Source organism: Papio anubis, chromosome 17 (genome assembly GCF_008728515.1).
Source record: "Papio anubis isolate 15944 chromosome 17, Panubis1.0, whole genome shotgun sequence".
NCBI classification, from domain to species: Eukaryota; Metazoa; Chordata; class Mammalia; order Primates; family Cercopithecidae; genus Papio; species Papio anubis.
The window spans coordinates 70306833-70323645 of record NC_044992.1 but is presented as its reverse complement, the minus strand read 5'-3'; the positions used below and the strand labels follow the sequence as shown (position 1 = coordinate 70323645).

The 16813-nt window shown below is 46.7% G+C and overlaps 1 protein-coding gene across 3 annotated transcripts in view; it reads left to right on the top strand.

The window, feature by feature from the left end:
- The window catches only part of CYTH1 (cytohesin 1), a 105324-nt gene that overhangs the window by 52677 nt on the left and 35834 nt on the right, over positions 1–16813 (top strand). Inside the window, exon 1 of one of the 3 annotated variants that reach the window (XM_031657836.1) lies at positions 997–5715. The exons of the other annotated variants lie outside the window; for them this stretch is intronic. The gene's annotated coding sequence lies outside the window, so the exon portion shown is untranslated. Of the gene's footprint in view, positions 1–996; positions 5716–16813 lie in introns of those variants that run through there. 3 annotated transcript variants of the gene reach the window in all.

Sequence of the window (16813 nt, the reverse complement as noted above, 5' to 3'; positions counted from 1 at the left end):
TATGCTGCTTTCTTTGTGACTTAAAGAAGTTAACCCTAGCCAGGTGTGGTAGCACACGCCTATAATCCCAGCTATTCTGGAGGCTGAGATGGGAGTATCGCTTGAGGCCAGGAGTCTGAGGCTGCAGTGAGCTATGATCACACCACTGCACTCCAGCCTGGGTACAGAGTGAGACCTTCTCTCTAAAAATAATAAGTTAATTAATTTTTTTAAAAGATATTAACCCTTTGTCATATGTTTTGTGAATTTATTGTCTTAGTTGTTTACCTTTTGGCTTATGGGATATTATTTTTCACTCAGAAGCTTTTCATTTTCATGTCGCAAATGAACAGACTCACCAATATTATGCTCTATTCTAGAATTATTCAGGTTTTATTTTACATTAACATCTTTGATTAAGCTAGAATTCATTTCAGCTTAGTTTTATCCCAAATGGCTGGCTGGCTATTTATTTGCCCAGCACCCTTGACTGAATAATCCCATTTTTCTTTACCGATTCAAAGTGCTACCTGTGTGTTTCAGCATTTCTTGAGTTTGTTTTCTGGTCTTTTTCTTCTCCTGCAGTTTCAGTTACCGAAGCCTCACATGCTTTAATCTCTGGTAGCTGCACCCTCACACTACCCTTTCTCCCCTTCATGTTTTTCTGACTATCCTCATATATATGTTTTCCCATGTGAAGTTTAATATCCTTTTTATTATACTTCTGTAAACATCATGTTGGTAATGTAAATAATTTTTTTTGAGACAGTTTCACTGTCATTGCCCAGGCTGGAGTGCAATGGCACGGTCTTGGCTCACTGCAACCTCTGCGTCCTGGGTTCAAGTGATTCTTCTGCCTCAGCCTCCCAAGTAGCTGGGATTACAGGCATGTGCCACCACACCCGGCTAATTTTGTAGTTTTAGTAGAGATGGGGTTTCACCATGTTGGTCAGGCTGGTCTTGAACTCCTGACCTCAGGTGATCTGCCCACCTCGACCTCCCAAAGTGCTGGAATTACAGGCATGAGCCACCACGCCTGGCGTAAATAATATTTTTAAACATCGTGGTATACGTACGAGAACTTTCATTATTGGGGTCTTTCTACCTTTGCTCAGGTCCCCTTTGTTTTCCATGTTTCTTTTTCCTGTCTAGGGAGGCTGGCCCTGCTGCAGGAGCTAGCCTGGCCTGGGGAGGATTTACCAGTGTTTGGGGTAAAATAGAGTTTGTCCAGAGAAACCAACTATATCTTGCCATCTAGAGGTGGGCATCCGTTTGTCGTGGAGGGAGGCCATAGGACACCTTCATGATATCAGGGACTCATTGCTCTCTTCACGGGTCAGCACCTCTTGAGCTAGTTCTGGAGCAGGTGTGCTGACCTGGATCTCAAAGGTACAGAGCTTGGCCTGCCTTCTGCTCCTCCTCTTTGCTCTCCTTGGCTGCCCCTGCCACAGGTCTCGACCTCTTTCTTCCTCCTAAAGTTCTGCCCGCTGCATGGGCAGGAGATAGGGGACGGTCCAAGAGCAGCCTCATGACAGCAGCCGAGACGGAGAAGAAGCCTGCCCTCCTAGCACACTGAGTTGGCACCGGAAGAATGCACTGGCCAGGAGGCTTGGGCCGGCCGTGCCTGTACCAGCCTCACCCTGCTGGTAGGTGGAGGCAGGGGGCCAGTACCGCGGGCCTGCCCGTGACTTGGAAGGCTGGTGCCCTCATCAGCTCCTTCTTACACTTCTCCCCAACTTTTGCACACCCAGACTCTGGGAAACTCTGGTAAGGGTGATGTCTGGAACAGGGGGCCGGTTTGTTCCTATTCTGAGGTGAAGGTAGAAGTGACCTCCCTCTCAAGAGATCTTCAGGCCCTTCTCAGAGCAGGAACAGATGCCAGTTTTTGCTTCTTTGAACAAGAATTTTACGCTCTTAGCGTTTACTAAAGAATAATGAGACATTTTTAAGTATAGGGAGTGGAACAGAGTTTAAAGAAAAAAATCAAATAACTCCAGGCCTCTGTTTTCATGGGACACAGAAGGAGGGGAGATTGAGAATCCTGACTCGCCTAAGAGCTTTATGCTTATCATGTCTGTGGTGCTTGGAGCCTGTGGCCCAGGTGATTTGGGGTTTGGGGACGCCTCATGGGCAGAGAGGACCTTTGAGCAGCATTGTGAATTCGTGGGTTTGGGATGCTGATGAAACTGTTGAGATTTGAATGTATTCCTCGTGCCTCATTTTCCGCTTTAGAAATAAAGCGATTGATGCACATTTCCCTTGCACACTTGTCAGAGGGTCGCTTTCTGGTTCCAGCTGTCCTTGCACCTGAGACACAGAACTGGAAAGAGGATGGGAAGTCAGTAGCGGTTTGGGGAATTCGTGCTGGATAAGGATGGTAGTTGAAGCTGTGAGCTGGAGTAGGGCGAGGAAATACTTCTTTGCTACCACTTCTGAATGGAAGTGCAGACCGCGGTGCAGTGAAGACTACTGCAAAGCTTCCAGTTCCTTTTCTTTCTCATGGCGCCTAGCTGCCGCTTCTTGCTCTTCCAGGAGAATTTCTTTCTTTATCTCTTGTCCCAACTCAACAACAGAATAGAATCCAGCTGTCTCAGTGTCAAATTCAAAGGCACCACAGTCTGCCTGGAGCTTGCTTTTCCAGCCTCTGTCCCTTGTGCCGCCCTTTCCACCTGTCTGGACTGCCCTCTCCCAGACTCTCGCGTGGAGCCGTCTTGGACTAACCTGGGCCCTGCTCTTCTCTGACCCCCACTCTGCATAGCGCCTTGCAGACAGCATTTATTTGGCATTTACGGGCTGCCCGTTTCTTTTTTCTTTAAAAAGAATAGTAACACATGAGCTCTTTAAGGGCCGAAACCATGTCTTTCCAGCATTGTGTCTTCCACAGTAACTGACAGGGGGCCTTGTTTCCATGCAGTGAACTTTTAAAAAAATTGTTGAATTATGAGTCTGAGAAATTATTTTTTAAAACGTTCATTTTCTCTGTTGAGATTCCTGAGATGCCTGTTCTGTGGCCAGTCGTTTCCTGTGATTCTCTCTGATGGCTGTGGTTTGTTTTATAAGCTGGATTGTGCAGAGTATATATTGTGGCATCTGTTTTCTTCAGATATGAGGAGGGCCACACTGCACACTTCTTGGTTGCAGCTTTTTTTGTAACTTCTTTGTGGGCTGACATCCTTTTCTCATGTTGTCTGTGCCTAGAATTAACTGAAAGTGCAGGTTTTTGCCACCTGCAGTCTCTGGCCTGGGTCAAGCTAACGCCTTTGCCTAGGTTCACACACTGCAGGTAAACCCCGGCTGTGATCCACTCTGTCGGCGTAGTGGAAGCTGGCCGTGTTAAAGGGAGAGCCATAGTGAGCCTGGCACATGATGACTGAGCCTTCTGTAGAGAGTGACGGGTCAGAACTCACCTGCTGGGCTCTTTCAGTCCCCGAAGAGAGTGTGTATGTGTGTATGTGTATCTGTGTAAAAACCAGTGATGTCACCTCAAAATAAGACAGCCCTTAGGACTATGAAAAGTGCTGTGAGAATATTTACAGTACAAGATATTACTGAAAAGCAAGAGCTTAATTCCACATACATGTGAAATCCCTGAGAAACATGGTAGTAGATAACCAGTGTGGATAGTCCAGGCTGTCTTCTCCGAGTGTGTTTGTATCATGTAATTTATCACCTGGTTATTTACCAAGTGATAAAGAAGGTCATCAGGTGATGGTTAATACGTTTGAACTGAGCAGGGAGCATGGCTAGAGGAATCGGAGTTCTCCCTGTAGGAGGTAAGACTCGATGGATGGCGAGGATGAGCTTCTGAACAAGAAGAAGGAAGCAAAGAGACATAACTGAGCACTCTGGTGGATCCAGGGAAAGTGGAGTCTTCCTTGGACCAGGAGGAGAGGTGGGATGGCTTACTAGACAGCGAGCAGGAGGAAGACGGGGGCCCAGGGACATGTTGCACTGGGACTCTCAATCTACATTTTGTAGAATTTTAGAATTTGTTTTTCATGGACTTAGTATGATTCTTTTAAATGAGTACTACTCTCTTGACACTAAAAGAAAATTGTCCACACTATGGCTGTTTCTTAAAAGACAGGCTGCAACGCAGAGCCAGGGTATTTGGGTCAGGCCTGGTGGCACTGCCTGGTGATGAGGACGTCTGTCCGCATTCCCCAGCCAGCCCAACCCCCATGCATGGCAGTGGAGGCAGGGCTTGCAGAGGGGTGGGTGCCTTCCACGACGATTTCCTAATGGCAGGAGACTGGAAAGGAGGGAGGGTATGGGAGTGTTTTTAGGATTCCCACTCCCTCTCCCATTGTTTATCTAGAGCAGTGATTCTTAACCAGGGCAGTTTTGCCCCACGGGGGACATTCAGCAATGCCTGGAGACCTTTTTGGTTGTCACACCTGGTTGTGGGGAAGCGGGATGGGGGTGCTGCTGGCACCTAGTGGGTAGAGGCCAGGGACACAGCTAAGAACCCTGCAATGCACAGGGAAGCCCTGCCACAAAGAGTGACCTGCTCCCTATGCCAGTGATGCCCAGACTGAGGAAGCCCGCTCTAGCACAGTGATTTCCCTTTTACTTTCTAGTTGTTTAAAAAATACCTCCTCCCTTCTTAGTCAAAAGCTGTGTGTGGTCTGCAGTAACCTTGTATTCTGTGTCACTTAGGGGCCTGGGTCTCTGGAGTTCATGGTTTTGGGACTGGGGTCCCAAATCCACATGTTTAACAAGCGCCCTTGGTGATTCTCGTGCCCTCTGAGGTTTGAGAGCTGCTATCCTCAGGCTGTAGCCATATTTCTTGTCACCAGCCATCTTGTATTATCATCCCCAAGTTTCACTTGCCTAATATTCCAACCCGATATTAGGCAAGTGTCCTCAAAGGCGATGCAGCAGCCTCTGGTGAAGAAAGAACCACTGGTGGCTGCAAGTGTACTGGGTAGGAGGCGAGTCCTTCTTGGTAAAAAGGCTGGAGTGTCCCTCATGGAAGTGGAGGGCATGGGATCCCTGGAGGAAGGGAGCAAAGGATACTCCTCCTGAAGCCCCTCCAGGACGGTGCTGGAGCAGTCTGGTCAGTGCCACTGTGCCTGCTGACCTGATACAGGGCAGTGGGAAGGACTAGGCTTGTGCCTTTAGGGTGACAGAACATCCACCCCCTAATCCAGTCTCTTGTTTATCCATGCAGTAAGGAGAGGGCATCTGGAGTAAGGCTGGCATTCTTGCAGTGAAAGCAGCATCGGGCTTTTGCTTCTGAGGGAGAGAGGAAAGCAAGTGCAGCCTGTGTGCAAATGCTGGCGGTGCCTCCCCTCCCCCCAGGAGGCTGGGAATGGGGGATAGTAGGAGGGGCTGGCTGTGACTGCATTCATGGAAATGAGCCTGGAGGAGTGGAGCAGCACACACTTGGATCGTCAGCTAGGGCTGCAGCTCTGCACGTCCATCTCTGCGCTCCGCACCAGCCTTCCCCACCGGGCCCGGCGCCTTTCCACCTGCAGGGCCGGTGCTCTCAGCTTTTGTTTTCTCTGGAAACCTTCTTCTCTGCCCCTGCTGTGCTGGCGCACACATGCTGTCCTTGCTCCGGCTCTCCCTGCACCTACAGCTGTGGGAGCTCCCGGCAGCCTGGGACTGTGGGGTCGCTGCACGGAGCCACCATGGCCTCTGACGCGGAGAGCTGTGACCTGCTGAGGCTTTGATGTTGCTGCCCAGGGCTGGCCAGGACACTGGGGCCGCAGGAGAGGGGACTCACCGTGGGTAAGAGGCTGGTGGATGGCGTGTGGAGCCCCGTCAGCAGATTCCCCATTATACGTTGCTGCCTGCCTGCCTCTCCCACCCAGCAGCCAGCAGTAGGAGCTGATGTGTGCGTGGCCGTCTCTCTGCATGTCTGTCCTTTGGGTCTGCATTCTGTGCTCTTCTCTGAGGATTTTTCCACTACACCTTTGGATAGGTATCCAGGCATTCAGTATAGTTTCTTCTAGGCCTGAGACTTAGAAACACGCCAGTAGTCAATTTCCTTGGTCCAGCTTCCATGAGGTTTGAAATAGGGGGGCAGAGAGCAGAGGGACAGATTCAGGGTGATCTCCCCTCTATGCCCGCCATCCACGGAGTTTCTGTTTTACTCATTAAGGACTTGGGAACCTTTCCTGGGCACGAGTCGCCCTCTTCCCATCGATACACGTAGAAAAGGAGTTGGAATTGTACATCGCATTTAATGTTAGGGGTCCTTGCCAGCTGTCAGACTGAGGGAGAATATTTCAATGTACAGAAAAATCCAGAGCATTACAAAGGGCTAGCAAACAAATAGGTTTTAGGCACTGAGGGTGAAGTGAGAGAGAATTGACTTTCAAGCCACTAAGCCTCTATTTTGGACACGGAAGGGGTGTGGTGGCCCAGCTGTGCAAGCTGGCAGTGGTTGCAGCTGGCAGGCACGGGGAGTGGCAGCTTCGCCCAGGGGACAGGAGCCTGCCCCCTTGGGAGGAGGGGCGAGCAAGCTGATTTGGCTTATTTGGAGGAAGAGGGAACTCCAGGCTTTCCCTGGGGAGTGAAGGAGCACACCGCTTGGCTCAAGGAGGCTGGGGGTAGAAAATCGTTCTTCCTTGTGGAGCTCTGCGTCCGGTCCCTGGGATCCTTTTGAAACAGCAGTGGAGTGCCAGAAAGAAGCTGCTGGGAAACCCCAGCTATATCAGATGTTGTCACTGTGAGCTTTTAGAACAGGTTAAGTTTCTTAAAATGGTTGTTTTCTAGTTTGTATCTTTTATTGAAAGCTGATGTTAACTTTATTTTTCTAAACCAAATTCTTAGGATAAAATTTTGTCACTTAGGTTCTGTTACTACCTTGAAATGCAAACTAAGTCTTTGAGTTCTAGGATTTATTAAATTAAAATTTTTGATACCTTTTTTGTTTTTTGAGATGGAGTTTTGCTTTTGTTGCCCAGGCTGGAGTGCAATGGCGCGATCTCGGCTCACTGTAACCTCCGCCTCCCAGGTTCAAGCGATTCTCCTGCCTCAGCCTCCCAGGTAGCTGGGATAACAGGCATGTGCCACCACGCCTGGCTAATTTTGTCTTTTTTAAGTAGAGACCGAGTTTAAATGTGTTGCAGGCTGGTCTCGAACTCCTTACCTCAAGTGATCCACCAGCCTCGGCCTCCCAAAGTGCTGGGATTACAGGTGTGAGCCACTGCACCCAGCCAATACCTTCCTTTTATAAGGTAGTTGAGAAGGACATTCTCATTACATAAGTGAGGAAACTGAGGCTGGAAGAGGTCATTGTTTGCTCCAGGTCACAAAGCAATGAGTGAAAGCCCAGGCAGCATCTCCTCTGAACGTGGGGAGCTGTTAGGCGAGATGTCTCCAAGACTGAGAATAGGACTGAATGGAGTCTTCCCTAAAAATGCAGAATGTGGTAATAAAAATCTTTTTTTTTTTTTTTTTTTTTTTTTTTTTTGAGATGGAGTCTTTCTGTCGCCCAGGCTGGAGTGCAGTGGCATGATCTCGGCTCACTGCAGCCTCCACCTCCCGGGTTCACATCATTCTTCTGCCTCAGCCTCCTGAGTAGCTGGGACTACAGGCACCGCCACCACGCCTGACTAACTTTTTATATTTTTAGTAGAGACAGGGTTTCACTGTGTTAGCCAGGATGGTCTCGATCTCCTGACCTCGTGATCCACCCGCCTCAGCCTCCCAAAGTGCTGCGATTACAAGCGTGAGCCACCATGCCTGGCCTTTAAAAATCTTTAATAGACTTACTGTTAGTGGGGAAACTGGGTAGTTTTTGCATGGAGGGAATTTAAATTAGAATAGTCTAAATACTCATATCGGCAATTTGCTAGAAGGCACCTCTGCCTTTATGTTGAATACCATTTCTGCTAGCTGCTTGCTAATTTAACTCTTTTTAGTCCTGGGTAGCGTGTATAAATTTTATTTTTATTTATATTTTTTGAGACGGAGTTTTGCTCTGTCGCCTGAGCTGGAGTTCAATGGCGCCATCTCGGCTCACTGCAACCTCCGCCTCCCAAAGTCAAGCGATTTTCCTGCCCTAGCCTCCCGAGTAGCTGGAACTACAGGTGCATGCCACCATGCCGGCTAATTTTTGTATTTTTAGTAGAGACAGGGTTTCACCATGTTGGCCAGCCTGGTCTCGAACTCCTGACCTCAGGTGATCCAGCTGCCTCAGCCTCCCACAGTGCTAGGATTCCAGGTGTGAGCCACCGCGCCCAACTGTAAATTCTTTTAAAAATCTCTTAGGCTGCAAGTTGATAGTGAGATATTTATTGTAAAATGCACTACACAAAAGTCAAATCATAGTTTCTTGGGAAAGGGACTAAGGTAAGCAGACAGGGAAGTTAGAATATTGCTGTGAAATTTTTGTTTATATTTTTATTTTTTTGAGAGAGGGTCTTACTCTGTCACCTAGGCTGGATGCAGTGGTACAATCTGGGCTCACTGCAACCTCCACATTTCAGGGCTTACGCGATCCTTGCACCTCAGCCTCCTAAGTAGCTGGGACTACAAGTGAGTGCCACTGTACCTGGCTAACTTTTGTATTTTTTGTAGAGACGGGGTTTTGCCATGTCACCCAGGCTGGTCTCAAACTCCTGAGCTCAAGCCATCTCCCTCCCTCAGCCTCTCAAAGTGCTGGGGATGGCCAGGCGCAATGGCTCACGTCTGTAATTCCAGCACTCTGGGAGGCTGAGGCAGATTGATCCCCTGAGGTCAGGAGTTTGAGACCAGCCTGACCAACATGATGAAACCCCGTCTCTACTGAAAATACAAAAATTAGCTGGGCATGGTGACGGGGGCCTATAGTCCCAGCTACTGGGGAGGCTGAGGCAAGAAAATTGTATAAACCTGGGAGGCAGAGGTTGCAGTGAGCTGAGATTGCGCCAGTGCACTCCAGCCTGGACGACAGAGCAAGACTCCATCTCAAAAAAAACAAAAAAACAAAAAATAAAATCAAACTGCTGGGGGTATTATAGGCATGAGCCACCATGCCAGGCCTTTATTTTTAATGGTGGTAACATACATATAACAAAAAATGTACCATCTTCAGCATGTTAAGTTCAGTAGTACTTTCATACGTTCACATTATTGTGCAACCCAATCTCTAGAACTTTGTCATCATGCAAAACTGAAACCCAGCATTAAACCCTCAGTCTCCCATTCCCCCTCTCCCCAGCCCCTGGCAGTATCCATCCCACTGTCTGTCTCTATGGTAGTTTGACTACTCCAGGGGCCTCTTATCAGTGCAGTCCTTCAGTATTTGCCCTTTTGTGACTGGCTTAATGTCCTCCAGGTTCATCCATGTTGTAGCATACATTAGAATTTCCTTCCTTTTTAAGGTACTGAGTTTGAAAAGTGTTACTGTGTTTCTGACTCAGTGGGTGGGAAACTTAATTGGTTTCCCAAAGTAGATAGACTGTGTGAAGGTGTGAACTCTTCAGTGTATTACTGGCAGAAAGTGTCACCTGGGCCTCCTGCTCTAGTCACTCCCCTTTGCTACATCCATCTTTCTTCATCTCCTGATTCTAACAGTTATCCTGAGGACTTTCCCGAAATTTCCAGCTTCCAGTAAAACCCTAGTATCATTACAACTGTTACATCCCTCTTCTGTTACATTTTACCTGAAAGATACACTGAATTTTGGTTGCATTCTTATCCCTCCTTTAAAGATCTGACCCCACAAATTTGTAATGTCAGCATGGAGTTCTGTGAAAGTTGAAAATTGCTTTTCTCAGTGAGGGGAAAAAAATCCCCTAAACCAACCCTTTCTCCACTTGCAGTAATGATCTGTAAGAACTTTATCTTTGACTCCTCAACTGTTGTTTTTCTTGTTTGCCGCCTTACCTGCAGTTGTTAGCCATGCCTTACAGCACTGCCTTCTTACCCTATAGTTTTTAACTTACCAGATTTTGTATTATTGTGGGTTATTTGTGTGTCCCCATGTGATATAAAAGCTGTAGTTATTTTAAACAGTATCCTGCTCTGGAAGCAACCTCTTAGCTTGCTGTTTGCTTTGAGGCACAGATAGCCAAAGTAACTTGCCCAGGGTCATCCACCTGGTGAGTATGGCCCCAAGCTAGGTTTAGGACCCAAGGCCACTACCTGTAGAGTGGCAGTCCGCAGATCCATCCCAGAAGTTGGGTGAGGCACCCATGCTGTGGATTCATACAGCCTTGTGCGTGAGCCCTCGTTAACACGCACACCTAAAGTCATCACCTTCTCAGTGGATGCTTCCAGGGACTGCTGCTCCTGCCGGGAGGCACCAGATCTGTCTCTTCAGTGTTGTGCCCCCGCTGCCTTCCACCTAGTAGGCAAGCAGTAAATGTAGGCTGAATGAGTCAATGATGACATTGTTAGAAAGAAGCGAAAGAGGAAGGTTAATTGGGTATACAGATAAAGGAAAGACATTTGGCATTTGTTGGGCACCTACTTGTGGTCGCTGTTTTATCTTTTCCATCACGCATTCCTAACAGCAATGCTAACAGTAGCACAACTGTGTTAACTGCAGTGCCATTTAACAGATGGACAAAACCGAGGCCCAAAGAGATTAGCAGTTTGTTGAACATTGGTATGTCTCCAAAGCCTGAGTTCTTTCCAGTATTTTGAAGTTTTTCAAATTATAAGTCACTGGAATTTTCTGGGAGACAAAGTGACTTACACCCATAGGGTAGTGCAGAGGGAGGTGAACACGCTGTTTTGTTTAGGGTCTAACTAGTAGGATTGACACAGGTATGTGGCGAGTAAGTGCTGAATACTGGAACCAGTGCTCAGGACATTTGGAGTTTCTTACCCCTCACACTGTGATCACTGTATCTTTGGAGGTTGGAGGAACAAGGTGGTTTCCCAGATGTGCGCTTTTGATCCCAAAGCCTGGTTTGTAAATAGCCAGTTGTTCTCCTCTGAGCAGGTGGCAGTTTCTGTACAGGCTGTAGAAAAGCTGGGTGCTTTATTTCACTACTGCCACTGCTGTTTTAGGCAGAGCTTAAGGTTAAGTGGAGGGGTGGAGAGAGAGAGAGAGAGAGAGAAAGAGAGTGTGTGTGTGTGTGTGTGTGTGTGTGTGTGTGTGTGTGTGTGTGTTCAGTGTTTATGAAACTTCCAGGTCTGTAAAGTGATGTGGCCGTGATTAGCAGGAGGGCACCTGTTGGCAGCAGGCCAGCGGAAGGGGATGAAAGGGAAATGGCAGTGACCTCCTTGGCCTGGGAGCAGCTCTGACTGAGGTAGTTATCTTTTGTATATTTACCTTCTCCGCAAATGAGGGCTCACTGCTTAATTATTTTATAAAATGTTTCCCTGCATTGTTGGTTTAAATATGGACCTTTTTATCCATTGAAAGGCAGAGGCTATAAGAAGGATGGCGGTTAATAATTATGGTGGAAAAAAAATAAGGCAAGTGAAGTATTTTAAAGCTAGGCAGAGGGATCTGGTGGTAGCTGGATGACCTCAAAGAGAGACATCTCGGTCCTAAAGCATGCCTTGGACATGTTCATTTGACGGTACCCACGGGGATTTAGAACAGTGTGGTCCTGGCAGCTGCTATGTGTCTGCCAAGCAGAACCTGCTGTCAGAGAGCTGCGTTTTCCATGGAACTTTGTGGCGTATCCCCAGGCATCTGCCTGTGGCCGGTGGAGCACGAGTTGCAGGGTTTTAGACTAAAGCCCGCCATGTGCTCATGTATCGTCCTCTGGCTTGGAAGGAGGGCTCTGTCCCTTTAAGACAGTTCTCCTTTGTATGCACTGGCTGGAACCCATTTCAGCTCTGGGTTTCTGCCGACTGTTAAAATCTGCAAAGCAACATTTAAATAAATAAATAAATGAAAGCTTCCCTTGTGTGGCTTTCCTATTCACAGCCAAGCACAATAGCGCCTTGTTGTTTTTGTCACTTTAATCCCCTTCATTAAATTGGAACCCTGGAAAGGAATGGTGATGGGGCTGATGCTGGACCGTCCCCCTGACTGCCAGCGGACACCTTGCGGATTAACCTTTGTGGGCATGGATTCTGGGTGCCCCTCTGGCAATGGGCGAGGAGGGCAAACGAGCGGGTGGTGTGTCAGGGCAGCTCCCCCTCTGGTTTGTCTCCATTGTGCTCAGGCTGCTGGCAGGGACAACCTGCTGCCCTCCCCAGTGGCCATTCTTTTAAAGAGCAAGGGGTTCAGCCGCCTCCCTGGCACATAAGCATGGCTGCAGCACGTGGCAGTTGGGGGAGGGAGGAGCTGTTTGTTGTGCTGCCATCTGGCCCATCTGAGCCGTTCTTTTGCAGTTTAACCCTAATGGCTACACAGGAGAGAAGCGGCATGAATACACGGGTTTCCCAGGGTGCGGACGGTGCTTTTGCAGAAACTCCCGGGTGTGAGGTAGACATGGGTATTTCTGACCACCACCTTTCTTGTTGCAGCTGTGGCCTTCACAGCATCCTGAAGACACTAGCCAAGACTGTAGGAATCAATCGCACCTCCAGCTCTCCAGCAGTAGTGCTGATTCTTTATGCTGCTAAATAAAATTAAGCTTTTTGTCTTTGGATGTTTTTTCTCTCTGGGGCAGCATGAGAATGAAGGCTTGAATTAAAGATTTGATGTTGCATTAAGTTTGTGCAGAGGAAAAACACTTTTATTAAAATGTTAGAGTTTGCCTCATCTCAGAATAAAATTCCACTAGAAAAATGAGGTCTAGATCAGCTTTTTAAAGTAAAGTTCTTAAATGATTTGTTGAGCCAGAAGGGAAGCAGCATTGTGATTTAAAGTTAGTAAGTATGGAATGGAGAAGGAATTTAGCAGTCATGTGGCAAATGTCAGGAGATTGGATCAAAATAAATGTAGATAAATGTCTTATTTATTCTAGCTACAAATTGGCCAGAAGCGTTTTCTGTCTGACTCCAAGCACACAGAAGGGCTATCTTTTCTAGTGACCGTAGTTGAACATTTTTAGTCTTTTGTTTTCAAATTGTCATAGTACATATGTGTATGTATTTTAAAGCAAGTATTCAGGGGCTTCTATGTCCCGTCTGTGTATTCCCAGACCCACTCCCCAAAGCAGCCACTATTCATTCACTTTTTTCTGCTTTTAGGTCTTCTAGTGGGTGCTGCAAGTTCTTAAATTGGTGATTATTTTGTCAAAATCAAAGATTATCTCCTGCCTTCCACCTATGATAGATGAGGATGCAGTTCACACCATTCTCTTCCTTCCTTCTCTCACTGTCCATTTTCGGTAGTTTATCACAGTTATACTCCTGGCATGTTTACAGTGTGGGTTTCTTGTTCATGATCCTTGTCCGTGCCTCTGGTCACCAGTGTTGTAGGAGGAAGCTGTGGGGACCGTTTGGGACCCTGCTGCTGTCTCCACGTTGCTTCCCTCAAACACTGGTCAGCTCTTCCTTCACCTCCGAAACAGATAGCTTCGCTTCTCCAGCCCGGGTTGGTCTTTCCTGCTTTGTCTACAGGGTGATTCTGAAAGTTCACCACCAGCAATCAGCACCATGACAGGAATGTAGATACCACCCACCCTAGAGCCAGGTGCACACTCAAAGGGAGCTGTTCCTAGCACCCCTGATGGCCCAGAGGACACCACTCAGGGGCTTGTTTCATTTCTTCTGTGATTTCCTGTAGTTTAGTTTTTCCTGTTTCCCAGTCCTTTTTATTTTCTTGAGGGGAAACCGAATGATGCCTGTTGATACCACACACAGTTCTCAGCTGCTTTCTCCTTCATTCTCTGGTTTCGAGTCTGATTTCATTCTCTGTAAGGGCATTCCTCTGGCAGCCCCTTGGCTTCCTGCTCTGGCCCGGTGTGATGGCTGTGTGTCCATCACAGGTGATGGCCCTTGCTGTCCTCAGGCTCCTGAGTCAGTCCCGTTCCTTGACCCACGTCTTGCTCCTGAAGTAGCTTCTTCAGAAGGGGTGCACAGGAGACAAACTTTCTGATCCTTATGTATCTGAAATGAGTCTGTTTTACCCTCCTACTTGACTGAGAATTTGGGGTTCAGATAATTTTCATTTAGAATTTTGAAAGCTCCACTACACTGTCTTTAGTGTGCAGGCTCTTATTCTGACACCAGCGAGATTTTCACTCGTGGGTGGTCTGATTAATCACTCTCCTTAACCCCCATGGGGGTTTTAGGATCGTCTTTATTCCTGGAACTTCTGAATTTTTCCTATGAGTATTTCTCCGTGGGATTTAAAAATATTTTTATTCGACCGAGTTGATTTTTTTGCTTTTATTTCCAGGTTTGCTTATATTTTCAAGCCTCTTTGTTCTACAAGAATGCCCCAACTTTATCTTTTAATCCTTTGTTGACTTTTTTGATGTGGGGGACAAAAGTATGTTTAATTTGCAAGGCTGTGTTCTTTTCCTGTAATTGTCCCTTTTTCAGAGTTCTCTGTTCTTTTAAAGGTTTTTTTTTTTCTTTCTTTCTTTTTTCCCCCTAATTATCTCTGTTTGCTCTAGGGTGAGTTTTCTGTTCCCTGTCTTGTCCTCTCTCACTCCTGGCTTAGGTGTGATTATCTCTGTAAGTGTAAGAGTGAAGCAGTAGATGTGTTAAGCGGAAGCTCTGTGCATGGCTGGGCCTTGTGGGCAGAGAGGCTTGGCTTCAGGGCGAGTGGGCAAGAGCCTGCTTGGGGGTAGGGTCCTCTTAGGTCTCCGCCGTCCACGTATGGAGGCTTTACCCTAGACACCAACTCCACGCTTATCTGCTCATGAGAAAGTCGGCTGTGTTCGCACATGCGTGCGCGCGTGTGTGTGTGAAATCCCTAGCGTGCTAGGCCCTGTGCTGGGTGCCACAAAAAACAGTGTACAAGGCATGCAGTGTCCCTGCCTTTGTGGAGTTTTTATTCTAGAAGATGTTAGCACTTAGCACTGTTTCTTTCCTTTCTCTGTTCTGAAAATTTGTTGAAATCTCTTCTGTTGGCCCTTCTCTGTGTACTCTTTGATATTGTAGGTTTATGGATTTTTTTAAAATTCCTTTCCCTTTTTTTAAAAAATTTTTTTATTTTTTTGAGATGGAGTCCTGCTCTGTCGCCCAGGCTGGAGTGCAGTGTTGCCATCTTGGCTCACTGCAATCTCCGCCTCCCGAGTTCAAGCAATTCTTCTGCCTCAGCCTCCCAAGTAGCTGGGATTACAGGTACATACCACCATGTCCAGCTAATTTTTGTATTTTAGTAGAGACGGGGTTTCACCTTGTTGGTCAGGCTGATCTCAAACTCCTGACCTCAGGTGATCCGCCCTTCTCAACCTCCCAAAGTGCTCGGATTACAAGCGTGGGCCACCGCGCCTGGCCTATTCCTTTTCTATTTTAAAATAATATCTTGGAAGGCAGAGGACTAGAAGGGCTTTTTGAATTTATAATACAGAAGCTAGATTGTGTTCTTCCGGAAAACTTGTCATGCATGAATGTGAATATTAAACCCAGAAAGGTCAAGTGCTCAGATTCTGAAAAGAAAGCAACGATTAAGAGTTGCCAATTTAGAATGATAAAAGTTGTCTTCTCAGGGTATATAGCAGTCCTGAGAGAGGAATTTTTTTATACGATTGCTCTGTTTTTCATCAGCCTCATTATATGGACCTTGGGTTTAGTCTTCCTTCTGTTGGGTAGAGATATATTGATGATCTGGTTAAGCCAGCTCTGTAGCTTCAAAATCAAATCCCAATTATTGAGCCTCTTGTGGAGCAGCTGTTTTTAAAAAATGAATGTTGCCTTAATTTCAAAACCATGTTATATTGGAATGAATATGTATCTTCTAGAACCTGAGGAGATTAATTTCTTAAAGGGATCTTCTACTTGGACTAGAAATCTTTCTGGTCGGTGAAGCACAGAACAATTGGAATGGGCTGCTTTAGGCATGCTTTTCTCTAGAATGGTGTACGTATCAGTAGAGTTGATGTTGTTTTTCAAAACGGCTTTTGTTTTAACCAGAGCTCACTTATTTGTCTAGCTTTTTCCTGAAGCAGCCATTTTAATAATTTTTTTTAAATGTTAGGAGAACTGTTCAGCCTGGGAAGAAACATGTGGGGTGGTGGGTTTGGGGGGAACAGTGCAGAGTTAGAATCCGTATAATGCTGATGGATTGCTGAGCTGAAAACCTGGGTCTTGACACAGGAATGGGACTGGAGAGCAGGTGTGTAGGTGATCTTATTTAAGGTTCCATCCTCCAATACACACACCTGAGTGATCACCCTTGAGTTCTCAGGGACGCAGTATAAAGCCCACTCTTGTGAAGGTGACCTGAGTTGGATTTAGTTGGTCTGTTGGGATCTTGAGAGTGGCTGTCTCTTCCAGCCTCTAAAGGAAGAGTGTTTTTCAAACCACAGGACTCAGTATATTAGGTAATTGTACAATTACCTAATTGATTATGAAATAATTTTTTAAAATTTTTAATTATTATTTTTTTGGAGACAGAGTTTTGCTCTTGTTGCCTAGGCTGGAGTGCAATGGCACGATCTTGGCTCACTGCAACCTTCACCTCCCGGCTTCAAGTGATTCTTCTGCTTCAGCCTCCCGAGTAGCTGGGATTACAGGTGTTCACCACCACGCCTGGCTAATTTTTTGTATTTTTAGTAGAGATGCGGTTTCACCATGTTGGCCAGGCTGGTCTCGAACTCCTTACCTCAGGTGATCCACCCACCTCAGCCTCCCAAAGTGTTGGGATTACAGGTGTGAACTACCACACGCAGCCATAAAATCAGTTTACTGGACTAAGCCACTGTTAATATCAATGCATTTCACATGGTGAGGTATTATTTTTGATACTTTTATGTATGGTAGAGATTGGGTCATGAGACAAAATGCATTTCTTTTCTTTTTCTTTCTTTTCTCTCTCTTTCTGTTTTTTTTTCTTCAAACCGGGTCTGGCTCTGTTGCCCAGGCTGGA